General features: G+C 33.1%; 1 protein-coding gene across 2 annotated transcripts in view; it reads left to right on the top strand.

Annotated features, from left to right (window-relative positions):
• The window catches only part of LOC122634385 (neurotrimin-like), a 244,353-nt gene that overhangs the window by 38,195 nt on the left and 200,158 nt on the right, over positions 1–6,000 (top strand). The window lies entirely within an intron of this gene.

The following is a 6,000-nucleotide window of genomic DNA, read 5'->3' as shown; positions in this document are numbered from 1 at the left end:
TTCAATGCGACCGAGCAGTCCGTCAAAACTTACCCGAAGTTCCTGTAATTTTAACAAATCATCCTCTCGCAACTGGCCAATTAAATTTTTTAACTATGAAAAAGAGAAAAAAAAAAGAAGAAAAAACAAAAAGGAAAAAAGAAGAAAGGGAGTGAAATTATCGATCTTAAATAAATTACCTTCACCGACGAACAATGAAATCCACTTTTCTTTTTTCTTTTTTTTTTTTTAATCTCCCTTCTTTCTTTTTTGTCAAATTCGAATACAATGATAAGGTCCATTATAGTAATCGACTTCTTCTATAATAAAACATAACGATAGTCTACGTTTTGTTAAAAAATTCATGACGAATAGCTTATCTTCTTCTTTAATTCTCTCTCTTTCTCTCTCTCTCTCTCTTTCACTTATACTTTTAATCGTTTAACGTGAATAATTTCGATTAAAATTCAATCGTGGAAACTCGTTACGTGGTAAAATTATAGTCAATTCATTTCGCGATATAGTATCAGATATAAACACGTTTGCACACACACATATATATATATATATATATATATATACACACATATATATATACATATACATATACATATTGTATGTTCATATATCGTATCGAATTCAAGGCTGGTCTCTGTGTCTCTCGTCGAGAACAAGCGTTAATTTTCCGCACGCAATATCGCTCCAACTCTGGAAAAAGGGCCTCGAAAGGCTCTAACTACCCGTCGCGTATACACAATGCTCTTCCGTTGCGTTGGATATTCGCGGCCGAGTAACCATCGTGTTTCGGCTACCATGTCCTATCGACGACAGTCACCCCCTCTTTTCAACCCCTTGTCTATCCGATTCCATCTCATCCCATCCTATCCCATCCCATTCCATTCCATGCCATCCCATCCTATCCCATCTCATCCCCTTCTCTTCTCTTTTTAATCATAATTCATCTCTCGATGAGTATCTTGAAATTCGTTTTATTTGAGCGAACAATTTCGATGTTAAACGACTTTCTGTCGATTTTCTTTCTTTGTCTTTTTCACTTTCGTGTGTATCTCCCTTTGTATATCGTAAACGTGTGAATGTGAGTAAGTGTGCATGCGTGTGTGCTTTGTGCGTTTGTTTGTATATACATGTACATACAAGCTTAAGTCGATTAATTTTCGCACGATTTAGCACATTACTATGTACGTAATCGTATCCACGACTACTTGCATTTCGATCTACACGATATTCGCAGGATTCGCTAAATTTACGCTATATATATATATATATAGTGTGTGTGTGTGTGTATATATATATATATATATACACACATACACACTTGTGTATGGTGTATGTGAGAGAGAGAGTGTTTGCATGTATGTACGCCCGTATTTGTATGTGTGTATGTATATATTGCTATATAGCTCGCCGGCCGCGTAATTCGACGTCGCATAAACAGCGACGACCGAAATTGGATTTCGGCCTTCGCGTTCGAAACTACGTGTAGAAATATTCAGCCACCCTTGGAAATCACTTCTTTTCGCATTTATGTTGAATCAAACATTTTCCTATGTCGAGTCTCGCTGATAGTTAATTATCATGTTTAATATTATTCCTCATTATTGATAATATAATCAGAATTCGTTAATTTCATATCGAGATATAAGTCGACTTCGAATTTATTTTTTGAATATTTCCAAAATCTAAAGCAAGATTATATGATTTATTCAAGTAATTAGCTTTAAATCAATATTAATATCTTCTCTTTTCTTTCTTTTTCCTTTTTTTTTTTCTTTTTTTATTTTATTTTAATAGAAAAAATTAACAAATCATCAGTTCGTAATAAGAGGCGCGTTTATAATTTTTTTACTACCTTGTTATGCACGTGAGTCAAGTTATTTAGTATTACTTATTAAACATTAGATCTCATAGTGATCAATGACGATAGGAGACTTTGTTTAAAACTATTTCAACTTCTTTGTCCTTATCTTATAAGAAAAGATTATTATTTATTAAATATTAAATCGATTTTTATAACGGTGATCAATACCGAATAATCGAAGAAATAGAATTTGAATGGAACGATAATGCTTGTAAAATTTGTTTCCTATTTAAATCCTTCAATTCGCATCCTTTCCTTCCTTTCCTTCGCATAACGTAAAAGGGTCGTTAAAGCTCATTTTCAAAGCTCGTTTGTTCGTAAGCACAATGATCGATAAACTATAACGGGACATTCCATAGCTTCAGAAGAGAAACTCGTTTGTGCTTTACCCTCGGAAACTCCTCGTGGACGTATACGTATACGTCCAAGCGAACGTTCAATCTCGTTTTCTCGTTCATCTAAATCGCTATTTTTCGAGAGTAGCTACGGCTAAACCTTTTCGAGAGAAGGTGTGTCGTAGGAGTCGATTTTCTCGATCGTCGATTCCTGTGAAAAGCCATTGAAACGTTCTCCTCTTCGTCGATCGCACGCGCAACTTCGCGGCTTGAAGTTTCTACGATCGTTTTCTACGTCCTCGAGAAAGTCTTTGGATGTTTTCTTAGACGCGCGTTTTTCCACCAAAGATTTCATTGGAAGTTTGGTGCTCGAAGAAGGAAACTGACAGGTTTCGCGATACGAGACATTGGAGATTAAAAAAAAGAAAAAAGAAAAATAATAACAATAATAATCCTAATTTTTTGAAAATACAAGCCTTGAAAAAATGGATCTAAATTGGATGTACATAGATTGTTTCGAAGTTATTCTTTTTTGTTTGATTTTTTTTTCTTTTTTCTTTTAAAAACAGAACGAAAAGGAGAATTTATTTATCTACACTATTACCGTGATTTGTCAAAAGTAAAAAATTCTAACTTGTATTGAATGACTGTCTTTTTTCTTTCTTCTTCTTCTTTTTTTTTTTTTTGTTTTTTTTTATTCGTGGAAAAAAAATCAAAAGGGAAAATAACTTCTTTCTTTTCTTTCGCTTTCATAAAAGCGTCAACTTTGAAAGAATTCTTCTTCTTCTTCTTCTTCTTTCTGTTCTTCTTCTTCATCTTTTCTTTTTCTTTTTCTTTTTCTTTCATTGTACATATTTCATTTTTTCTCTCTCTTGACAGAAATCTTTTGAACTTTTCGCGAATCGATAGAAGGATTCAGCGGGATTGTTCGACCGCACCGTTTTAATAGGAATTAATTATTCGTCGGTTAGAAAAGAAAAGTCGCAAAGAAAGAGAGAGAGAGAGAGATCGTACCGTTTGTCAAAGTCGTTATTCTTAATAACTGTAGACTGAGAATGTTTTAAGAGAAAGTCGCGTATTATGTGCGTGTTTTAAAGAGGTTTCACGCTACTTTTCATCGGGCTCACTTTTGCCACGTTCAATGAATAAGCTCGTGTAGAACCGTACTACTCTTACTTCCTATGTCGAATAATATTAAGAAAATTTATATTAAAGGAACGTGTTCCTTATTTGTTAATTGCAATTTGAAAAATGACCATTCGAATGGACAATCGTAATTTTAATCAAAAATAATTTTTTAACGAAGTATGCACCAATTATCCCATTGTTATTTTTAATTATGATACTTACGATCTCCGAGTAAGCCTAAGATTGATTTGTCATTCAAACGTTATGCTTTTGTCCATTTTTTTTTTTATTCCTTTCTTTTTATTTTTTATTTTTTTTTATTTTTTTAATATATTTTTTTTACTTTTTATTTTTTTAATAAATCGATTGATACTGAAACAATTGCAATTTAATTCGATTAAAACAGTACGTCTCTTTTTGTCGGATCGGACATTCGTATTTGCAAATATTTATTTATTAACGTAAATACAAATGATTAAAGAGAACTGATTCTATTTTTCACGTTAGCATTTAGCAAATATGAAAAATTTGTTACAGGTTGTTCTTTTGTATGCTATTGTATTCCCAGAACAACGAGGAATCTCGTTGATCCACGGTTAACTTTCGTAATCCGACGAATTTGACCAACGACAAATTTTTTTACGCACGTTATTACGCGTTACTCACGATTCTCTCTATTGTTCAGCAGCGTACAAGCCATCTTCAAAGGAAAGTATTACAATAGTGAACTACCCAACCTCTTCGATGACATAATAAAATTTGTTTGTTCCGCCAATATGTCTTCTTTTTTTCTTTTTTTTTTTTTTTTTCTTTCTCTGCTTTATTGAAAGAAAAGAACAAAGGGGAACGAGGTTGAATTCCGTTCAATTATATAATACATATATAAATATATCCAAATATATAACTCTTTCACTTCATTAAACAAAAGCGTTAACATTTTAAAGAGGATCATCGAACAATATCACTAATTTGAAAATTTCGATTGAATAATCTTTTATCGCGTTCAGTTGAATAAAAAACAAAAAAGAAAAAAAAAAAGAAAAGAAAAGAAAGGAAGAAAGAAATCAACCAAGAAGAAAAGAGAAAAAAGATCAAATATTATTTTATAAAAATCGTGGAAACAATTTTTACATTAAATATCCGACTGAACATTTTATATTCGATCTTTAAAAATAAATCACTCGTGCAGTGTTTGCCAAGTTTAGCTGGCTCATGCTGGGTATTAGAAATCTGAAGTTGCCTGGAGCAAGTAGAATCAAGACTCACTCTCTCCTTTCTCTCTCTCTCTCTCTTTCTCTCTCTTTCTCTCTTTCGATAGCGAAAGGCTTTCGAATGGATATCGGCTAGCAGTATCGTGCAGCAACCTTTGCGGATCGTACATCACCAGGCACACAACAATCGAGCCGATATACCGTGTCCGGCACGCTAATGCGAGCTCTGCATGGCACATCCCTCGCCTCTATGTTCTATTCCCCTTTAAAACAGCATAGTGTTGCACGCACGTTGCATCTCTCTCTCTCTCTCTCTCTCTCTCTTCTCCTCTCTCTCTCTTTCTCTCTCTTTCTCTTTATCTCTGTCTCTGTCTCTCCTTCTCTTTATACCTATGCTCCTCGCTATTAACTTCTCGCGCATTGGCCGATAGGATCGATAGCACCGTGCCGATGCATCCAGCGTTATCTTCTCGCTAGGCTGCATTAATGCACCTCCAGTTATTGGACAAAATGGTTCGGGACAGGCTCCACGAAATGGGCAACGAGATGCGTACCTACTCCAGTAGAGATATCTAGATTGTAGGATGGAAGCTTTACTCTCTAGAAAGTACGTGTCAGTTTCAGTGATGGAGATGATTCGTGTTTCTGTCTCGTGAGATACGATCAAATCGAATCTCCTTCTTTTGGATATGTGTATATATATATATATATATATATATATATATATATATATATATATAGTTTCGTTTACCGTATGGTCTTTGATGTAATCAAATATTTTGAAAAGGTTTAGAATCTTTTTTTCTGTTTTTTTTTCTCTTTTTTTTTTAAGCTTCGATGACAATAAAAGTTTATGGTATTATTTTAATTTTATCTGATTAAATTTTATAAATATTCAATAAGATAATTTATGTATTTTTCTTTCCTTCTTTTTTTTATCATATTTATTATGTAATCTTTTAAACGATAAAATTAATGTTTACAACGGTATACTGTTTTTATTGAGTTCTTTCCGAAATATTTTGAAGCTCACGTATTTAAGACATAGCGCAGGGTTCATTCTATCGTTAGAGATCAATTTGTACGGTCGCAGGTTGATGGTGAAAGCTCAAATGATCTATATCCTGGACATCGTCGATAAAGGGTAATTGTTAATTGTAAATGGATGTAATGGAGACTGGAGAGAATTAATTTATGTACGAACGAAATACCTTCGTTATTTCTTTACACTCGTTTTCCATTAACAGCTATTTTACTTTTTCTAACTGCAAATCAAATGTTACGATGTCGACAATTTAACGCTTATCAAATTTCTTCATTTGAAGTATTTATATAGGTGTATAGCTGTACGTGTATATATCTCTTTTGTTAATAGTAATTAATAGAATAGATATAAAACGTGGATGTAGCAATTTTGTTGTTAATTTCGTGCATCGAGGCACGCAATTTGAAGTATTTTTATAGGTGT

This window comes from Vespula pensylvanica, chromosome 14 (genome assembly GCF_014466175.1).
Source record: "Vespula pensylvanica isolate Volc-1 chromosome 14, ASM1446617v1, whole genome shotgun sequence".
NCBI lineage: Eukaryota > Metazoa > Arthropoda > Insecta > Hymenoptera > Vespidae > Vespula > Vespula pensylvanica.
Note: the sequence above shows the minus strand (reverse complement) of the source record. Positions and strands in the feature narration are given on the sequence as shown.